Source organism: Anoplophora glabripennis, unplaced genomic scaffold (genome assembly GCF_000390285.2).
Source record: "Anoplophora glabripennis isolate ALB-LARVAE unplaced genomic scaffold, Agla_2.0 scaffold1199, whole genome shotgun sequence".
Classification (NCBI taxonomy): Eukaryota; Metazoa; Arthropoda; class Insecta; order Coleoptera; family Cerambycidae; genus Anoplophora; species Anoplophora glabripennis.
In genome coordinates this window covers 47,999-70,757 of record NW_019417304.1, presented here as the reverse complement: position 1 = coordinate 70,757, position 22,759 = coordinate 47,999, and the positions used below count along the sequence as shown (strand labels likewise).

The following is a 22,759-nucleotide window of genomic DNA, read 5'->3' as shown; positions in this document are numbered from 1 at the left end:
ACTACTACTTATCGTTTTGCATGAAAATTTAAAAAAATCGTTAAAGTACTGAAATAAACGTTTGTCTTTTTAAAATATAAATAAAATTGATTTTATAAGTTCAGTTTATATATTATTCTCAAAAATATTGTCATTCTATTCCATTATTTGGAAATTCACTGCTTAAAGTCCTGTGTATATAAAAAAATCACAAATTAAATAGAATGCTGTACTCTAAATACCTACATTACTCTTCATTTCCGTTTGGCCCATAACCTGTAACTGCAATTACAATATTTCGGTGTTGGTTAGTTACCCAATCATTGGGTTTTTTATCGTAACATTTCAACATTCACTTCAGTACTTATAACTTATTTTAGACGATATTGATTCTTCTCAACTTCTCAGTCATAGTTCATTATTACGCTTATTGATTACTGAGTTTTAATTAAATACAGTGTTACAATGTCTAACACATGTAAATTGTTATTATTTTTTGCTAAACACTTAGAGTGAAACACCACAGAAAAAATATTTTTTTCCTTGTGTTCACTCTACAACAGCCTGCTAAACTGCTTTAAGTCCCAAAATAAAGAACTAGGTAACATTTTTAAATAAATATATTTTATTAAAATAAAAATATAAATCTTTAAAAAAAATAAAAATTTAGGTTTCTTTTATTAACATAAAAAATTGTATTAGTTATTTTATTAAAATGAAAATATAACTTTCTTAACCACAGCTTGATTATATCTTCAACCTGTTATTGGGTTGCTCCTTTTGAAAAAGGTTTTTTTTCTAACTGCAATAAAAAGTTTAAGTTAATAATAAATTATGAAAATGTTTAAATGCAATAATGTAGGGTAAGCAGGTCCATAGTAGGATGTTTCTTTTTAAACCTGAATTAAACTTGGCCCAAATTACTTTTATTTAAAATAAATGTACAGGAACATAAAAAATTTGTAACAGAACAAATTTTGTTCACACGTTCTTCCATATTTGCACACGCATATCTAACGTGTTCCCCAAACGTAGTCTGCCAGTCAATGATGACTCCCAGGTATTTGATCTTCCTCCTGACTACTATTTGCGTGTCCTTTATCCTTAACTCAATCGGAGTAGAGACGTTTTTTGGCCCCTTCAAAAAGACCGCTTCAAATTTATCCGGGGCGAGGATGAGCTTAGTCTCGTCCATCGTCATAGTCCGGGTTATGTCAAGAATAGGGCGGGTAAAGTTACTTACTACCTCTCTAATTACCTCGGGATGTATTTGGTCAGGGCCAGGGGCAGTGCCCAATTTTATCCTACTAGCAGTCTCCTCTAGTTCTTCAATTCTAAAACTTGGCGGAACCGCCTCCACCCGTGGTTCTACCCATTGGTCTTCCCCATCAGAGAAAAGGGTTATCAATATGTCCTCCTTGAAACTATCCGCCAGCGCATATTGAAAGGGGGGACCGCCCAGTTTCTTTTTCACAATCCTATAGCCCTCTCCCCAAATATCCTCATTCAGTCTATCGCATAAACGAGCCATTTAGATTTTCTGATCAAGTTTTTCAGTTTCTTTTTGGCGTCATTATACGCCCGTCCGACCTCATCAATGTCGCGTTGGGATTTTTATCACAATATGAAGGTGATCCGAAAGTTCTTCGTCCTCTAAAACTTTCCATTCCCGAATACGCCTAGCCATTTTGCGAGTGGAGCAGGTCACATCGATGTGGGATCATGTAGTTCCTCTTCGAAATGTGGGAGCGCCTGTATTATGGATCACTAAACTCATAGACGCTATCCATTCAGAAAATATGGTTCCTCTACTGTCAAAACCCGGTGCGCCCCATTTCGGGAACTTAGCTTTGAAGTCTCCCAGGATAATCGTAGAGCCATCCGGGCAGATACCGCTTAGGCAACCAGCCAGGTCCTCCTCAAACATACGCAATCCTTTATTCGGAGACAAATAAACAGACCAGGTCCATGTCCTTCAGTGATATTCTGATGAAACCAGGGCCCGGATCCACTGTTGTTGCCTGAATGCTACGATTTGTAAAGACCACCGCCACATCCAGCCTGAGATCGACTATCCAACTTCTGTCCCTAGCCAGCTTCCTATTAGGCTCCGACATGACAACGATGTCAGAGTTTTCCTTCGCCTAATTTGCGAACACCAGGTTCGTCGAAGCCCGAGATCTATTTACATTGGTCTGCAGTACAGTAATGTGCTGCGTAGGTCTTAACAATGAGGAAGACGTTTAATAAAATAGTAAAACTAGTCCCTACGTTGATTCCTCCGTATCTTATTTATCAGTGCCCTCATCTTGGAGCACGCTCCACTTCCGGCTCTATGTCCATCTCTTGCGCATAACGGACAAAAGCTATTTCTGTCACAGTTTCCCGCACTATGCCCCCAGGTCCCGCATTTCAATCATGCTTTAGTGCTATCTGGACCTTTGCAGTCTTTTCAGTCAAAACCCCAGCATCTCTGGACATTTATTCACTTTTTCATTTTGCATTTTATCAGTCCTATTTTCACACCACCTTCCTCTATTAACCTTTCGCCCCACCGTCTATCCATTCGGATATTTGCCGTCCCTCCCCTTGCCGTCTGCCTAAAAGCTTCAAGGACCTCTTCCTCGCTGCAGAGAGTATCTATATCCCTGACGATATATCTCTGTCGTCCTTCTCTTTCTTCATCAGCTTCTCTACATTTCAGTTCCTGTATCTTTTTATCCATTATTTCCTTGATCTTATCCCCTGTCTCGTGGTCCCTCATTTCTGATGTAAAGAATATATTTATTATATTACTGTGATGGGTAATAAATCAAACGCACAGCACTAAGCTTCCACAACGACTAACTTTATTAAAACTGCAGTGTGTATGCTCAACAGAAAGTAGTTGGGGAGTCTACCAATAGATGGCGCTAGTCGCCACTGAACTATAATTTTTGATACATTTCAACACCCCCACTTACCAAAAATGCACTAATCCTAAGTCTGATACAAATTTAGAATGTTTAACATTCTTCAACCCTTTTCTCAAAAAATCAGCCAACATTTCGTCAGTACACAAGTATTTGATATCGATAACTTTATTCTGCAAAGCTTCTCTAACGAAATGATGTCTGATATCAATGTGCTTTGACCTTTCGTGGAAGACTGGATTACTACACAATTTTTGAGCTCCTTGATTATCGTTAAACAGCTCAATGCAATCCAAACTTCCATTTATTTCACTCATCAAATTTCGCAAATAAACAGCCTCTTTAGAGGCTTCACTTAGGGCAACATATTCTGCCTCCGTGCTCGAGAGTGCAACTGTTTTTTGTTTACAGCTTCTCCAAGAAACAGCGCCTCTAGAAAGCTTGAAAATAAAACCGGTATAAGATTTCCGATCAGTTTTATCGGAACCCCAATCGGCATCTACATAACCTTCTAAATGTAAAATCTGATCGTCCCCTCTAAATGTGAGGCGATGATTTTTTGTGCCTTTTAAATACCTGAGCACTCCTTTTGCGCACTTCCAGTGGTATTCTGTGTGGCGATTGTTGAATTGGCTCAAGAAACTCACACTGTACGCAATATCTGGACGTGTCAGGACAGCCAAAAACATCAAATTACCAATTAATTTTTGGTACAATGGGTTTTGACCCGTATCATTTAAAAAGCTTTCATTGAAATCAAAATTATCAATTGGTGTACTGACACTGTTACAATTTTGCATGTTGAATCTTTCAAGTAAATTATCGATATATTCACTCTGATCTAAGCTAAGGACATTTTTATTTCTGTGAATTCTCATGCCTAAACAAAGTTTTAATTCACCTAAATCCTTTATTTTGAAATTAGAGTTTAGTTTGTCTTTCAAAAAATCTGTTTCGTCCTTATCGTTTGAAAAAACTATAAAATCATCGACATAAAGTGCAATGATTATCAAGGACTTACTATTTCTTTTTATATACAAGCAAGGTTCGTAATCAGATTTTTTGAAACCGAGGCCAATTAAAACTTCATCTACTTTTTGATACCAGGCTCGTGATGACTGCTTGAGTCCGTAAATGGCCTTTTTTAATCTGCAAACTTGGCTTTTTTTGCCCTCAATTGCGAAACCTTCAGGTTGACGCATCAAAACAGTTTCATTTAAATGGCCGTTTAGAAAAGCAGTCTTCACGTCTTCACATCTAGGTCTAGTTTTACAGAAAATGCTAGAAGTAAACGTAAACTGGAATACCTTATCACTGGTGCAAATGTTTCATCGTAATTAATGCCCGCCTTTTGGGTATAGCTTTTTGCCACGAGTCGCGTGCGATAACACTTTTTATTCTCATAATTAAACTTTTTTAAATACCTACTTGCACTCCACCACTGTACCACTTTCGGGAAGGTCAACTAAGTCCCACGCATCATTTTCTTTGAAGGACATCATTTCTTCCTCCATGGTTCGCCGCCAGCAGTCTGCATCAGGTCGGGAGAGAGCATCTCGTACGTCTTCTTGCAAATTGGTTTCATTTCGTTGGCATTGAAAGGTCACGTAGTCATCGTACTTCTTGGGTTTTCTTTCACGGTTGGATTTTCTTGTCTCGTCAGGAATCTCGGGGGTTTCTACATTTTGTGGTAGGTACTCAGGGACGTTAGAGTCATCAAAGGTTTCATGGAACATTTCATCGTCATTTGGATGTTCGAAGGGTTGCAAATTCTTATCAGTGTCCCCCACTGAAGCTGAAACATCTTCCGTCACATCATTTGACGTGTTTTCATCACTAAAAAAGTTAGTAGTACAGGGCATTTTTAATTTTTCACTCACAACTACGTCTAGGCTAGTGATGACCTCCTTTTTTATGGGATCGTACAGTCTGTAGCCCTTAACATTATTGTTCCGTAACCTACCACAAACATTTTTTCAGCTTTCTTGTAAAATTTTTGTCTTTTGTGCTTGGGTACATGGATCATAACTTCACTCCCAAAGCACTTCACATTACTGACATCGGGTTTTCTACCATACCATACTTCATATGGGGTTTTGTCCTCAAGACCTGTTACTACAGAACGGTTTCTTAGATATGCAGCCGTGTTTATGGCTTCTGCCCAGAATTCTATTGAAAATTCAGCTTCAAATAACAAACAGCGAGCTTTTTCAACCAGCGTACGGTTCATTCGCTCAGATATGCCGTTTTGTTGTGGCGTATAAGAGTTTGTTTTTTGGTGTACAATGCCATTTTGTCTTAAAAAATTGTCAAAATCAAAACTACAAAACTCTCCACCATTATCTGACCTAAAAGTTTTTATGGTCTGTCCTGTTTGGTTTTTCACAAGGCATTTAAACTCATTAAACTTTTCTAGGGTATGATCTTTGGTTTTCAAGAAATCAACAAACACCATTTTGCTTAAATCATCCTCAAGTATTTGGAACCGCCTATTGATGCCGTTTCCATCGGGCCACACAAATCTCCGTGTACTATTTCTAACAATTTTGTGGCCCTAGTTCCCTTGTGTTTAAAAGGTAGTCTCGCTTGTTTACCTTCACAGCACACCTTACAAGGCTCATCAACCTTTGGTTGTCCTTTGTAATCAAGACCTTGAACCGCATCATTTTTCATCACATTAAGGTGTCTGTAATTAATGTGCCCAAAACGTCTGTGCCACACATCACTTGTTATAGCAACCAATACACCATGAATATTGTAAATTTCACATCCTTCTTCATCGAAAACAACTTTGTTTTCTTTCTTAATCAACTAGCCTACGGACAACAGGTTCTTTAAAACTGATCCATCGCTTGGAGTTCTGCTGAACGTGCTTTTTGCGCATTTACCCATTTGACAGATGACAGTCTTGTTTTGTTTGTGTTTTGTGGATAATTTCGTGGAATATGATCGATGGGATCGGTAACGACGGCATGGGCCCTCGGTGGAGACCTCGGGAGTTCTAATCGAGCTCCACGTTGGGCGCCATGTCGCGATATATGACCGTTGTGCCTAATGTTTGAGAATTGTGCTGGGAATTTGCAACATGGGCTCGCCGTGAAAACGTCGAAGCAGGACTTCGAGCCCCACGTCGAACGCCATGTCGCAGAATATGATCTGAATGTTGTGTTTGGTCGGCATGGGTCCTCAGTGGAGGCATCGGGAGTTCTAATCGAGCTCCACGTTGGAAACCATGTCGCAACCTGTGATCTGGGATGTTAGTTCCCTTGACCGGGTTCCGCGGCAGGAACGCACGGAGTTCACGGGGATCGTCGCTATCGACGCCCGGTCGCACTATATTCTCTGACGATTGGAATCTGTGGTGGATATGACCTACAGACGTGGTGTCTAGGACACGAGCTCGCGGGGGAGATCTCGACGAAGAAGNCCCAGATTTAACGTTACAGGCAATAACTGATCGCTTGGTACAGTTACATTAATAAAAAATATGTACAAGAATTAGAAAGAGAGCAACCTTCGTCACATTATTGTGTAAAACCGGCTGGTGGCAGTGATTGTATATTGGAAGTAGTCAGACGCTCTAGGTTACTAAAAATGCCATCCATCCTTTGGTGTGTAACTCTTTTTTGAAGCACCTTGTATAATTCAAAATAATTTTAAAATGTGCTCCTACTGGATCTATATATCTTACACTAAAAAGATTTTAAAATAATTTTATGGCTTTTCCTCAATAGACTGATGCAAATAGAGCACGCCACCCTGTATAAAAAAAATTTGTGGAAATTGTGCAACACCCTCGAAATTTTATATGGGTTTTCAGGTCAAGTTTATACACACTGTATGTAGATATACATTTTTTTTGTTTGCAGAATTTGGTAAATATTTTGGGAAGAATAGTTGACCATGAGCATGATAAAATTGATTTTGGTAAAAAGGTACTTTTTACAATATGGACGATTTCAAAACCAGAAAGTTTTCTGGCTGTTGGAGACAGATTTGATTTTGGAAAAAGCACTGCCCATGGAATTTTTAAAGAAATTGTTGCAGCTTTAGCTAACCTCATAAGAGAATATGTTAGGTTTCCTCAAGTAAATGAATACAACCTCTCAACAGTTGTAAGTACTTTTGATCAAATATGTCTAAAAGGTAGCTATCTACAGGGTGATTTCAAAGTACTGTCATTCCTTTTAATAACATAAAATTTAACAAAAAAATTAGTTTTTTATTCATAGCACAAAAGCCCCTAAGCCGATTTTCACTGAACATGGCAGGTTTGTTTGTAATAATAAAAGGTATCTCCTGACAGAAGTAGATTTACCGTCATTATTCCAGTGACATTCCAGAGGGTAACCTGATTGATATTTATGATAAAAATTATTGTACTCCAGTTTTTTTAAAAGTTTGCTATTTGTATCAGATTAAGCAAATAAAAACACAACTTTTTTTGTCTCTTCATTCTTTTTTATATCTAGCTGGCAAGTCCCTGAGCTAGAAAAATTCTCCAAACTTTCTCTAGTTTTGTACCAATGATAATAACATTAAAAGGAATACGACAGAAACCGTACAACGCTGTCAAAATTTAATAGGGGTTTTCAGGTCAAATTTAAACACACTGTAGAAAACTATGAATAATAACATACAATAATCTTTCTGTCTCAGGCATTTCAACAACGTTCTAGGGGGTTTCCTGGAGTTGTGGGTGCTATAGATGGCTGTCACATCCCTATAAAGCAACCACGGGGAAATGAACATGACTTTTATAATAGAAAGGGATTTCACTCCATAATTTTACAAGGTTAGAACAGTTCCAAGAAAAGTAATACGATTTTTAAATTGTTTGCTTAAGTTTCTTTTTATTTTATTTTAGGAACTTGTGACCATATGGGAAAGTTCATAGACTGTTATATTGGTATGCCAGGGAGGATGCATGATGCTAGAGTTTTTAGAAACAGTAATATATATGAACAGTTAACAAATGAAAATAATGCATTACTACCAGCAAATGTACATATTATTGGAGATAGTGCATATCCTTTAATGACCAACGTAATGGTCCCTTACAGAGACACTGGGCATTTAACACCTAGTGAAATCAATTATAATGTTAAATTAAGCTCCATTAGATCAATTATTGAGAGAGTTTTCGGAATTTTTAAAAATAAATTTAGACGTCTGAAGTATTTGGATATTTCTGATCCTGATTTTGGTAACCAAATAATTGCTGCTGCAGTTGTATTATACAATTTTTTGGTAACACAGGGGGAAATAAATTTATACGAAGAAAATTTGGATCTAGAAAACATGGGACCTGTAATTGAATTTCAAAATAATGATGTAATTGAAAATGAGGCTGTTCAAAAGAGAAATATCATTTATGCAAATTTGTAAAATATATATTTTTGTGTTTTTATTTATAAATAAAGTTTGTTTTAATAAATAATGTTTATTTTAATAAATACTTGTTTTGATTTATGAATAATTTTTATTTGTAACGTAGGTAATCAACTCTCATGTCTAGCCCAGGAACAATTTGCTGGTCTAGCCTCTAGGTTCCTATACCTATTGCACATTTAAAAAAATAATAAGTTAACGCTACATACAACACTTGAAATAGAAACTTCCATGTATACTAGTAACGGAAAATGAAACAACAAATTTTTACATTTTAAGATGGGGATCTAAAACTTTTCAAAAAGTCAGTGTTTTTAGGTTTTTGCATTTTTCTTGTTTGGTGGTTATTTTTTCACAAAAATACCTGATGACATTCTTTAATTTACCTATTTCCTTTTTTGTAGTAACCAAAATAGATTTTAAAACTGTCCCAAATTTGAAATTAATAAATTGATGCTAATTTAAGAGGTTTTTCTTTATTATATTTTCACCAATTTATTAATTTCAAATTGGGGCAATTTTAAATTATATCTTGCATGGTCACTATACAAAAAGAAATATCCCAAAAAATGTTATCAGATATTTTTGTAAAAAAATTACAATCTTCAAACAAGAAAAATGCAAATACTTTCTCAAAACTTTGAACTTGTTGAAAAATGTCAGAACCCCATCTTAACGCTAAATACAACAGTTTAAATAGAAACTAAAATAAATAAAAAATAACATATCAAATAGGAACTAAATTAGTAGGTAACACAACCTTAAATCTAAGTAACACTAACTGTAGACCGAGCTGTAAACTTATTTTTCCAAGATTTGCCTTAATATTTGATTTCTTTCTTGTTGTATCTCATTGTTTCTCTCTAGAGCTTCTCTCAGTTTTTTTACTTCTTCTAATCTTTGACTTTCTATTTCTTGGATTTTTTTTCTATGATCATAAAGCTGCTTAGTTCTGTTTGCCTTTCTGACTATCAGTTTCTTTTTGTTTGTTTTCATCCACTTTTGGTTTACTACTAACTTTAATACTTTGTTTTTGTATGTTTTCCAATTTTGAACTTGGATCCTCTGACATTTGAATGGTTGGGCAGGTTTCAAAGTTTAAAGTGGCTTGGGAATCTTTTAAAACTGATTCCATTGTTGATATAATCGATGTTGGGTTTATAGTTTTATCATTAAAAAAAATATCATCCATAGTTTCAAAATATTCCCAAGTTATGGCTGATTCTCCAGTTTTATTTTTTTTATCTTTGTTATCTTTGTAGGTCTTTTTTAAATTCCTCATCTTCCTATCCAATAACTCTATGGTTACAGACTTATAACCTCGGTTGTTAAATTCCTTTAATATCTGAAGCCAAATATCCTTATTTTTCATTTTGGTATTCCGAAAGAGATAATTTTTTTCTTTATACAAATTTAACAGAAGTAATGTTGCTTGCCTCGTCCATTTAAATTCATCGGGATTGTTATCTATGAGGTTGCCTAGAAAAACATTTTAATTACCTAGTTGACACACTGACTCTCCTAAACCCAAAATTAGTATAAAAATAAGCTTATTCTCTCTTACTTGTAATTAATTCTGATGGACAATCATTAATTGTAACGGGAAGAGGTATTTGGGGAAAATGTTTAGGGTTGTCACCAATATCTTCTTTGTTTCCTTGATCTGGGAATTGGGTCTTTAAACTTCCAAAGTATTCCTCACAGAATCTTGAATCTAAAAATATTGATAAATTAATAGAACGAGACCCAAAATGTAATGAACAGATATAAAATTCTTACCACCTTGGAGCCGTTGATAAAACACATAACTTCCATTAACATTATAAATTCGGTCCTTAAAATCATAGGTAATCATTATTTCTTCTCCTGGGTTCATTTTGATTTTAATATTCAAAATAAAAGTTACAGCAAATTCAAAATTTTTAAATTTAAATTTATCCTAACAGTTTTGAAAATGACAGTTGATGACTGATGACACAAAATAGTGGTTGATGTATCAGTGATCGGTAGCGTAGCGTAATTTTATTTCGCTCGAAAAAATGGCAACCGCTCGGGAGCGCTCCTAACTGATCATTTAACAAAACAGGCGTTCGGCAGAAAATTGATGATCGCTCCGGTAGCACTACGTTCTGCTGAACGCGACCAGTAAATCGCCCCTTTGCGTCCTTCTGACTCCCGCCAGGTTAACATCAATATTTGCACCCTGCACTTCCTCCTTTACCTTTTTTAATATCTCTTTCTAGGTGTAACCCTCCTCACTAATTACGATCGCCGGGTTTTTATATTCTCTTTTCCTTCCCTCCATCCTTGTTTTGTGTCGTCTTTTATATACTTCAATATTTATATTGTCTCTTCGCAGGAGACACTCAAGCATTTTCGCGATATTCTCTTCTTCTGATAGCTCCCCGCTTCCCACCACCGCATGGACTCTTCCTAGTTTTTTCATATGATCCAGAAGTCTTTGCACGATACCGAAGTTTCCATATCGACTAAATCAAATATCTTGAGCCTTACAGTTCCTTCCTTTAATCTCGCCATAATGCCTTTAAAAAGTTTCCTCTCCTGCTGCTTCTCCCCATGGTGCCCTATGTCGGCTCGCCGGTTTGTGCCCCTATTTTCAGTAACATCTCTATGTTGTCCCTCAGCCTCCCTGGTCCTCATTCCAGTCTCTGATACCAGCGACCCGGCCTGGTCTCTCACCGGTGTCGCAAAACAGTCGCTTGATGACGGTCGGGGGGGACCTGCCCGAAGTTCACCCACACTGACCGGAACTGGGGTCTCCCTCCCCTGCTCCGTAATCACTTTCCCTTCTTTTGTGCACTCCATTTTTTTAGAAGAGAAAGTGCCCAGGTCCATGGCATGAGTCGTCAACGTGTATCCAATCCAGAAGAGAAGAAAAGAGGAAAATAGAGGTCCCTAGCCATCGGGTAACCTAATAGCATCGGGACCGGAAAAACAAGAAAAGGCCAAGAAAGGCCAATAGAAAGGTAGATATTTTTTAACCTGGCCAACATGCTACTTGACAGATTTCTTTGTAGCATATTTTTCGCTCCAGTCCTTATGACTGCAGTGGGGAGGTAGAGTTAGCAGAGAAATGCCATTATTTTTACATTTATTGAGAACACGGACATCATAGTGGCTTTCGTGATTATCAAGGATTAGGACAACTGGGTGTTCTTTACTACAACGCACATGTTTGACAAAGTGTTAGATACATTTAAGAAAATTTTCAGCCGTTATCCAACCGCTCGGATGGGCTGAAGCGTCGGATCCTGGAGGAGCACCCGTATGCATGAACGATGTAACTGTTTTTCTGGGGAGTATAAAGAATGAGGGTACAAATGTACCATTCGCACAAATTGCTGCACACATTATCACTAAGATACCTCGTTCTGCACTTGTAACCTTCTCGTTTTTCTTTAATACTGGCCAGAATCTTGGAAGGTTTATGCACATTGGTAATGTTTGTTCTGTCACAGTTGAATACTTGGATGGGTTCAATGTTGTATTTTGCCATTCTATGTCTCTACAATGATGATAAAGAAATCACAATATAGAAATTCCCATTATGAACCGTGTCCCACTATGGACCAGTTTACCCTAAGTGCTACCTCAGGATAGGTATAGATATCATTTGAATTAAATCTTGTATCAAATTTTATATTCCAATTTGCACAGGGTGTGCAAATTTGGATATTTTTAGAGGCTCTTGTTAACTAAAAGAGATGAACCACCCATCCTAGATCTGTTTATTAAGAGAAAATATAGTGATTCTGTGTATTACATGAATAAATTTGAAACCAAGGATTAAATTTATAATATTTTTTAGTCCTATACTAAAATTATTTTTATTATTTACCTTTTCCACCAACAGTTTGAAGCGTCACACACTAAAAAATTAAAACAGTTTTGTATCTTTAAAAATATAGGTAAATAATAAGTAACCGAAATATAAATCAAGTCTTAATGAAACCTACAAATCAATTACAAAATAAAGGAGTAACGGTAAATACTGAAAAAATAACTTCCTAAATATTAACACAAAAATAACAAAAAGTACCCTCACCAGTGACTGAAATTTATTATCATTTGTTAAGGATTCATTTAATTGTTCCAACTCTTCCTTTGAACAGCAGGGCTGTACAGGTGTTATTGTTCTTGATATTGCGTCATCAGTTATACCTTGAACCAATATTAAAAACTTTAAGTCTTCGCCAATACTCTTGATTTTGGCCATTAGGTTAATGAGGATATCTGAAATTTGAGTAAATCATATAGAACAGAACGACATGTAGATATTTTAGAAATGTATTCCTTAGTTAAAAATAAGATTTTTCTTTCCTGTGAACATGCAGCGAAAAATCAAAACAATAATCAACAGGTATATTAAAACAAAGGTATGACCCTGGAAGGGTACCATGGGAAAAATATTTTTTATCTTATATCTGAAACTAGTTGTTGTAGTTTAAATAAATTCGCGGTTTATCTATCGTATAGGTACATCGAGTCCTCGGACTCACTGCGGTTAAGCCTATCTAAGGTAAAGTAAAGTATAAAAATATGATTAAAAGTAAAGCAAGCGTAGAAAAACGCATATTCTCAGATTTACTACTGTCAAATAAGATAGAAAAAATACCTCTTGTCAAACCAATACTCAGATCTTACAGTGTTCAGTTCAATAACGGTGTTATTATTCCCCCGGGAATCCGTCGCCAAAATACAGTCCACTAGAAGTAGCCTTTGCAGAGCCCACACCCACATTATCTCCACATAAACTTGGTCCTTCGAGCCGGATAGTCGCAATAAACAGAAAAAAAGGAAGCCCCAAGAAATCTAATTAAAGCCCAGATACCCTTTGAAAAAAACTAAAGACATCACAGTGCGTCTCAATAAAAGGAAAGTCGAGAGCTGTAACCCCGTGTATTGAGAAGTGAGTAAGAGTAAGACATCCCAATCCTCGCAGTCCCCCAGAGTGCGATTCCACGCTGTTCGAACCATCTCCGTTGTTGAAAGTCACGCATTATTACCTTGTAATATTTAAGAAACTGTGTAATATAAACAGGCAGGTTAGGATAATTGAAAACTCATTTATACAAACAAAAAATGGAGAATTTAAAGAAATCTCGCGCGAGAACTAAAGCAGACATAACTAGAATATAAACGTTTATTACAAATTCTGGAAAAGATCCAAAGATAGATATAAATGAGTATTCAATTAGAGAAGAATTTCTAGCAAAGGCTTTTGAAGATTATACTAAAATTCAGAACGCAATCGAGGACGAGGACGAGGACGAGTCTCAAGCCGACGATAGAATCCTTGTAGAGTCACGTGATTTAACTATTGCTGCGAAATTAAAGAAAATAATAACTAGTTTAGCTAACAAGGGTCTTGTATATGCCGATGCCGCAAGTAGCAGCCACACTTGTCTTAATTGTCATTCTCGCAATCAAGTTAATCTTCCTAAAGTTAATTTGCCCACTTTTAGCGGTAAATATGATGACTGGCCCGCATTCATAGATTTGTTTACTGTATCAGTTGACAGAAATGAACACATAAGTACCACTCAGAAATTTATTTATCTGAAGACTCATTTGACTGAAGAACCGCTCTCAATAATAAATGAAACAGACGAAAATTATGAAAATGCCTTAGGTTTATTAAAACGCAGATACGACAAAAAATTAGTCGTGATAAATTCACACATAAAAGTTTATTAGACGTACCGCCAGTAACAAACGGAAACGCAACTAATTTAAGAAAATTTGTAGCACACGTTAGGCAACATGGTAACCCTTTAGAAACTATAGAAGTTCCCATAGAACACTGGGATTTAATACTAATTCTCGTTCTTTCACACAAACTAGACGTTCGTACACAACAGGCGTTTGAGTTGGAGAAAGAATCTGATGATCAACCAAAATTAGAATTTTTAGAATTTCTCGAAAAAAGAAGCGGTGCACTAGAAAACGTATCACACACTGATGTTAGAAATAAGTTGCGTGTAACACATGTCGCGAACAACCTTTCAAACTATTTTACGTCAAATTTGAAATGCATGTTTTGCAAATTAGAAAACGACACGCTGTACAAATGTTTACAGTTTAAAAATTGTTCAGATACGGAAAAAAGAAAATTTGTACAAGACCATAATTTATGTTTTAACTGTTTAGGAACTCGTCACACAGCTATTAATTGTAGCTCAATCGGTTGCAAAGTATGTGGAAAAAGGCATCACACGTTTTTGCACGGAATATCTATGTTGAAAAAAGAAAGTGACACATCAAATACAAGCGCACTCGCTAGTACCACGGATAATAATGAGACAGCGTCTCCAACGGAAGCGTGAACGGTTGAATCTTCCGTCACATCTTGTGTTGCAGAACAACCGACATTAGCTGCGCAATCATATCATTCTCAAATTCTATTAGCGACAGCAAGAGTATTATTAGTTACCAATGCAGGTGTTAAATTGGAAGTGCGGGCATTATTAGATGCAGCTTCACAAACCACATTCATAAACACTGATTTATTTAAACGACTTAAGGTAAATGGCTATAAGAAAATCATTAATATACAAGGCATCTCAAATGTCACAGCAAATACTAATCTAATGGTAGATTTAAAGATTCAGACTCAAGTAATTAATGACTTTAATATTGAAGCATGAAGCAAGTTTATTGGTCCAATTATAGTAACAGCAAAAATCTTGATGCAAAAAATTTGGTTAAGCAAAATTGTGTGGGACGAGCAGTTGCCCCCAGAATTGCAACGAATATGGGACAAATTTTCAAAAAATACCTCAAATTTGTCATCTCTGTCTGTCCAACGATGGATTCTTTGTTCTACCCCCATTCAGGAAATTCAATTACATGGATTCTCAGACGCCGAGAAATCTGCATTTGGCGCATGTTTGTACGTGAGAGTTTTATATATTAATCAATCGTGTCCTTCAATATTATTATGCTCAAAATCAAGAATTGCCCCACTCAAAGTCGTCTCGTTCCCTCGACTCGAACTTTGTAGTGCTGTTTTGCTTGCAAGATTATTTCATAAAGTTTACAAAGCAATTTCACTAAAATTTGACAAAATTTTATTGTGGACAGATTCACAAATCGTACTGAGTTGGCTAAACTGCGATTCTTGTCGATGGACTACTTTTGTAGTCAACAGAGTCTCAGAAATCCACGAACTCACTACGATTGCCACTTGGAAACATATACCGTCTTCTGACAATCCCTCTGATTTATTATCTAGAGGGATAAATGCCCCTAAGATAAAAACATGACAGTTACGGTGGCACGGTCACAAGTTTTTTCAAATTTATAACTCTACATTTGAAAATCATCCTTCGTCTTTACCTGAAATCATTGCCATTGAAGAAAGAAAAACTACGTCGATCTCTCAAGTAACTTTAGATATAACCTTATTTATATCCAATTTTTCTAGGTTTTCAAGACTACAGAGATCCTTGGCATATTGTTTACGATTTACCACCACTCAACAAATCATGGGATCACTCCCAGCTGACAGAATATCAATCGTGCGACCTTTCCTTAAAGTAGGGTTAGACTTTGGCGGACCAATATTCATAAAACAGTAAAAGCTTCGCCAATCAGCTACTACTAAATGTTATATAGCTCATTTTGTTTGCATGGTCACAAAAGCGATCCACATTGAATTAGTTTCCAGTTTGTCAACTGAAGCATTCTTATTAACGTTGAAAAGGTTTATCGCTAGACGAGGATAACCGTCAATCATTTACAGTGATAACGCTACCAATTTTAAAGGAGCTCACAATCAGCTCAATGTAGTATACGAATTTTTCAAATTACCAGCAAACCGTAATGCTACTCAGGATTTTTTGACGTTACGTGAAACATAATGAAAATTCATTCCTCCAAACAGTCCCCACTGGTGATGATTATGGGAATCTGGAATAAAATCGACTAAATTCCATGTTCGTAGAGTAGTCGGAAATTCAAACTTAACTTTTGAAGAACTTTCAACCATATTAGCCCAAATTGAGGCTATACTAAACTCACGACCAATCAGTTCATTTTCAAATGACCCTTCCGATTTTTCATTCCTCACCCCAGGTCATTTCCTAATAGGGGAATCGTTAACTTCTTACCCTGGAAGAGACGTTAGTCATATTCCTGATAATAGGTTATCTTTCTGGCAAAAAAATAGGGAGAAACGTACGTGTACTATATGGAACGACCCGAAGATTGGGTATATACGCCGAACCTCTAGGACTAAGTTCGCATATCCCCTATTACTCAGCCGTGCGGAACACCGGGCAACGCTGTAGTAAACACGAAGGCTTCGTAAAGATTGGGTATACACGCCGAATCCAACGATTGCTCTGTCGTGTGGGTTGGGAAGGACGGTGGAATTGATGTGCGGGTTACCAAGAATATTCTTCTCGGGCCCACAGTAATTCCACACTTAAAGCGTACAAATCTTTTCGGACTTGTACTCGGTCGGAACGGATAATAATAAAAGGAAAATATTTCTTACTGGGTTCACTGGCTATTCCTCGATGGCTTTTGTTGCGGTCGTCGTGGTGGGACCTTCACGTGACTAACGGGATAACGGTCGGTCGGACCCGCGAGCGGATATTTGTTATATAATTATAGACGCCGGAGTAAAATAGTCCGAAATAAAACAAATATTTAAAAATTCTTAACATAATAAAATTAAAATAAAACAGGATCATTACAAAACGTACATTTTCAGATTTTTTTGACGAAAGTCCATAAATTGGTCATAACATTTCTATCTCCCCCTTTTTTTTTGGTAATAAATATTTTNGTCGAGAGTGCGGTGGCAAGCATTTCTCGGCTAGGCTTCCTACTCTGGTCCGGGTTCGATCCCCGGTGTCGGCACTGGCAATGTCGATGGATAATGGGCGTTTGTCCGCGTTTTTTCAAGTGTAGCCCCCTTCCGCACAAGCCTTTGGCTTTTGGATTTGGGGGTTGTCTCATTTCTGTGGTGTGTTTTATGTTTTTTTATAACTAATTATTACCGCCAGGGTAAAATAGTCCGAAATAAAAAGAAATATTTCAAAATTCTTAACATAATAAAATAAAACAGGTTCATCACAATTCATCATACTTCCTTTTTTTGCCTTTGAAACTGTGGAGCTTGACGTCTTTGCATCACCGTCTTGATCGGATCGGGAATTGCTGTATACTTCGCGCGTACTGCTTTTGAACATTCGGCATCGTTAGAACGCCTTTAAGCCAATTCCATTCTTCTCTATCAATAATGTTACGTATCAGGATGGTGGGGACAAAATAATGCGTAGAAGAGTTTATTCCAAAGAAGAAATGTACAACATAAAGTTCGCAATTCGCTAGTTAGTAAGTACTTATCGCTCCGAATGCTAATCGTTGACTGATTGAGTGTCGAGGCACGATCGTCATTCTATCAGAGCCGCGCCCCGTCCGCCGCCGGCCTGCCCGGTTGAAGGGAAAGATTTGGCGCGTATTTCGCTGTACACAAAGGTCGCACAGTACCTACATTATTACGTTTACGTAATATTACGTGTAGGTGAACACTACGCTTGTGTGCGTGGTGCGTTTCGGAGCGCTTGTATGAAGTTTCCGTACTCGGTTTACTCTGATTGTCTGGTGCAGTGTTGCCAACCCGAGAAAATTTAATTATAGCGAAGGTTTCCAAAATTATAGCATTTCTGTACAAATAATCACTAAATTATAGCATGCAGAAGAAAAAAGAGGAAATTACAAGAAAATATTTTTATTTATTGAAAAAACCACATAAACAATGAAAAAAAAATAAAAATATGAAAAATAAAATATTTTAAGTACATTTGTAATAAAACGATTAATTTACGCCTCATAACATAGCATATGTGTTTTCGATGTATTCTTGTATATTTTATTAAGGAAGTGTGTGGTGGTGTGAATGAGTATTAGGTATGTAAGTGAGAATGTTAGGCTGGGTGTTTGTGCCTTAAAGTAGTATATCATCAACATCATCGGAACTTTTAAAATCATACATAGTTTTTATTCACATTTTGCAGACAGTCATTTGTTACTTTAAATTGAGTACAGTTTCCTGAGTCTTTTATTAATTCAGACGTCATTAGTAACGAATTTATTGTACCTGTTTGTAATTTATTTCTAGTTTTCGTTTTTATTAAATTAATTTTGTTGAACACTCTTTCACACTGTGCATTGGAGTGTGGTATAACTAAAATATCCAATATGAACTGTGCCAATTCTTGAAATTCGTAGATATCTAAAATATTCTTATAATTTAAAAGATATCCCCAAAAAATATCAACTTCTTGTTCTTTTTTAATAGAATCGGGTAATATTACACTTGGTAACTTTCTCCATTGATCATCTATTTTTTGCATTAGTTCATGGTTATCTGGTAATAGTATGTTTGGAAATTCATTTATTAAAGGCAACAAAGAGGCCATCAAAGAGCGGGTTGTCACACAAATTGCAAGCTGAGGTTTTAAGTTATGAGCAAGATCACGTCAAGTGGGCCCCCTATTTTCCACTTGATCATAAAAATTAAGTCCATATAATATTTTTTTCATAAGTAGTTACCATGAAAAATTGATACTCCAAACGATTTTTAAAAATTTTAATTTTAGCAATAATTTTTTTTACAATGAAAATTTTAGGTACTTTTAATTAAAAATTAGATTTTAAATCAACCGTTAAAGATAAATTAATGAAATTTTCAGGATTTACTGTCAAATATGTATATATTTTAAGAAAACATTAATAACTAAAAATTATTTGTTTATTATCATATTGTTAATTAACTTTAAAGTTAACAAATGAAAATTTCATTGATTTCTCGGTCAAAATTTTAAGTGTTTTTTTTATCAGTCACATGCGTTATTTACTAAGTTTAAGATTTCGGAAGAAAATTTCACTGGTCGCAACTAGTTTAAACAATATGCCAAGCGCTGTCAGAACGCCGCGCGGCCGAGCGTCAGACTACATTGCAGCTTCGGTTAATTATAATTACAAATAACAATTAAAAATATAATTATCAAACGAATTTTATTATTATTATCAATATTATGACTAATACAATAAACAAACTCTCTATTATTAAACAAAAACAGGAAAAACTAACTAGTAATTAAATATTAAAATTTATTAACTTCTCGTTATCTTTATTTTATTTTTTTTTGAAAACTCTGTTAGTAAAAACTTTCTCATCGTCCGACACAAGCTTACATTCCAGTAATACATCATCCAACGGTTAAAAATAGTGGAATTGAAGAGTATTTTTTATTGTAATTACTCGTTCAAATCGTTGTTGATACTTTTGTTCATGTAATTCATGATCTTTTTGGGAATAGAGAGCAAAATGAACTTTTTTAAATGAACTTTCCGCCCACTGGAAAAAGGAACGTGGTGTTGTAATATGATTATTTTTATCACGTTGAAGGCTAGCACGAAAAGCCTGTCTTTTTACACTTCCTGCTAAGACGTCACACGCTCCATTACCGTGAGATGTGGCGAAAAAATTTCACTTCACTTTAACACCAAAATCATTTAAATGATTTATTAAGTTAGCAAAGTTATATTTGTTTTCATTTTTTAAAATTCAATTAGTTTTGCATTAAAAAGATGGACCGAACTTGCGTCGTGACCAAGTTTCTCGGAAATCACTACTAAATTTTCATGCTTTATTTCCCCATTTTCTTTATAATACGCGACGTACGGATGAAGTATAGCCTGATCATTAGACCAATGATGTGACTGGATAGCGTCTTGAACAAAAAATGAATAATTTTCGGAGAAATCTAGACAGATTATAAACTCTCCAACTTCAGCAGATTCTTTTTGTTTAGAGAAGAAAGATGCTTGAGATTTTGTTACAAAATCATGCTTCAATAGCTCTTATTTTTCAGCTCACTTAAAGAATCTTCTTTGGTATAAGTCGCTTCAACGATTTCAGTCCTGTAAAATTTAAAACGAATGTGTAAGATTATTAACTGTGTAAAAAAATAGAAAAAAAATAATAACTAGACAAATTTTTAAAATGGAATTCGATAATTTTGTATCAATCATGTTAATGTGATGAATTTTCGCTCTTATTAATTAAGAAACAAATAGAAATTATTTAATCATCTAATTAACAAGTTATTCTTTTAAAGTGTGTACTGAGATTAATAATTATGTGAGTAATTTGTTAATATTTAGTCTTTTTTCTTACCTGTCAGTACTTTTCCATTGGCTAAAAGTTATTTCCTTTATCTCATGACTATCAATCAATAATTTTAACTTCTTAATGACGAAATCAACTTCTGGACACTTTTTACACGTTGAAAAGAAACATGATGATGTTGGTTGCACGCAAACAGAGTTTTGAATCAAGTCATTTAAGCTTTCAGGAAAATCAATTCCTTTTTATTTTAATTCATTTTTCAGTCCGTGCAATTGTAATTTTGCATTTTGGTGAATTTTGCATACACATACATTATGTGTTCCGCTTTTTCCAGCTGAAATACATTCCCGTGGTCGTAAAGTTTGAAATTTGGTCTGTCCAATTTTCTCGTCCGGAAAAGCTTCTTTAAATTTTTTATATAAGTCATTAATGTTAAATAGTAAGAGTCTTTTTTGTTTCTGGACTTTTTTACCATTTTCTGAAACCGTAACATAATCTTTCATTCCAGGTATCACACGGCTAACATCATCAGACAAATAAAAATTTTTAACGTGATCGAGTGTTGAATTGTCCAGGCTTTTCCCTTTTTTAGTATCAGGCTGTGACGCAAATCCTGATTTTTTTCGAAAATTATTATGCTTACCTTCATTTTTTTACATAATGAGCAAATATAACTTATTTTCTCTGAACTGTTTCCAAAAGAAATAGCAGATGTAGGGCATGAACTGGTAATCTCAGGCCTCGTCACTTCTTCAAGAATATCATTCTGTATGTTATGTAGTTGAGATTCCTTTGATTAAATCTTTCTCTTTTGGGGCCCCTACTACATTCTTGACAGAAAAAATACAACTTATCGTGAACAAAAGCTATCGATTACAAATGATTAATGCAGGGAACAAGAGGATACCAAAAGGTATATAGCTGCCATATTGTGCACGAAAAAAAGCCAAAATTCAGCTTCTGAGTTGTTAAAGAAATTTTTAATTATTATGGGACATTTTTCTATTGACAAAAAATAAGACTTAAGAGCTGGGTACATTTCAAGCATTCTTTCCAAAGCGGGAAGAAGAGCAAGCCAACGTGTATTGCTGTAATCTAACAAATTTTTAAATTCTATATTTACGAATTCACAAAATTATTTTAATTTTTCAACTCTTACAGTGTAAGTGTTAAAAAAATAAAATACTGTTAAGGCAAATGTTTCTATATCTACCGGCAGAATATCACAGGCAGTTTTAACGCAATTATTTATTATATGGGCCATACACCCAATTCCTACAATGTTTGAATTCTCGAGACCTTTCTTTGGCGTATACCTACATTGTTTTGCCCTCTCCTAGCAGCTCCAACAAAATTTGAATTGGTGTTGTCCGCACACAAACCAACTACTTTTTTATTGAGGTTGTGTTCTGATACACACTAATCAAATATTCGCTGACTAAATCAGCAGTTTCGCCTGGCAAGTCTTTTAATTCTAAAACTTTCAGTTGATTGCCCGTAGTAGGCATGAAATACCTTATTAAAATTGGAATAAGTTATGTATTTTTATGATTAGATGCACCACAGCAGACAGTAATAAAGTTTATACTCTTTAAATCAGTTTCAAGATTTTCCATGAACATTGGCTCAAAAATTCCCTTAATGATGGTTTCAGATTTTGTCCGAGCACATGAATATTTAGGTTTAAATATTGTTCGAATTAATTTTGAAGTACAGTCCGCTGATCTAAAACTTTGATTATGCTGTACAAGGTGAAACGTCCAGACTCCTTCCGCAACTAAGATTTTTCTAGTTTTTTCATCCAACGCGCTGGATTTTTTTGCAATATGTTTCCATACGACTTGTTCCAGCAACAGCCGATGCACGTAGTTTATGTTTATTAGACTTTAAGTGGTCTTGAATGTCACTATTACCTCCATGTCCCTTAGATCCACATAAACTGCTATGGACCTGGGAATTATCATGACCAAATTTACGCAAAAATGGATACCCACATTTTTTGTAGGTTCTCATTGAAAACGCACTTTAGTCTTTTTGCGGACATGTCGGCAACAGAAAAATTTTTTTCTTCTATCTGATAATAAAACGTATATTTTTTTGCGTTGCTCAAATAACTGCTAACTAAATATGCAAAAGTCTTTACTCAAAAATCGTAATTTACATATTTAATTCATATTATCTAGTTTTCTTACCTGTCAAAAGAATAGTTAAAGTAATAAACAAATAAATAATGTCGAGTTTGTCGCGTAACATGCAGTGGAACCTTACAGGGCGCGCGTTTTATCACTAGTCACTGCCCTGTGCAGTG

At 35.5% G+C, this 22,759-nt stretch overlaps 1 long non-coding RNA gene across 1 annotated transcript; it reads left to right on the top strand.

The window, feature by feature from the left end:
- Window positions 1-6,706: 6,706 nt before the first annotated feature.
- LOC111692250 lies at window positions 6,707-8,266 on the top strand. The gene is made up of 3 exons (XR_002763184.1): window positions 6,707-7,006; window positions 7,551-7,686; window positions 7,759-8,266. It is a non-coding gene; the product is annotated as an uncharacterized LOC111692250 (long non-coding RNA).
- The last annotated feature ends 14,493 nt before the right edge of the window (window positions 8,267-22,759 follow it).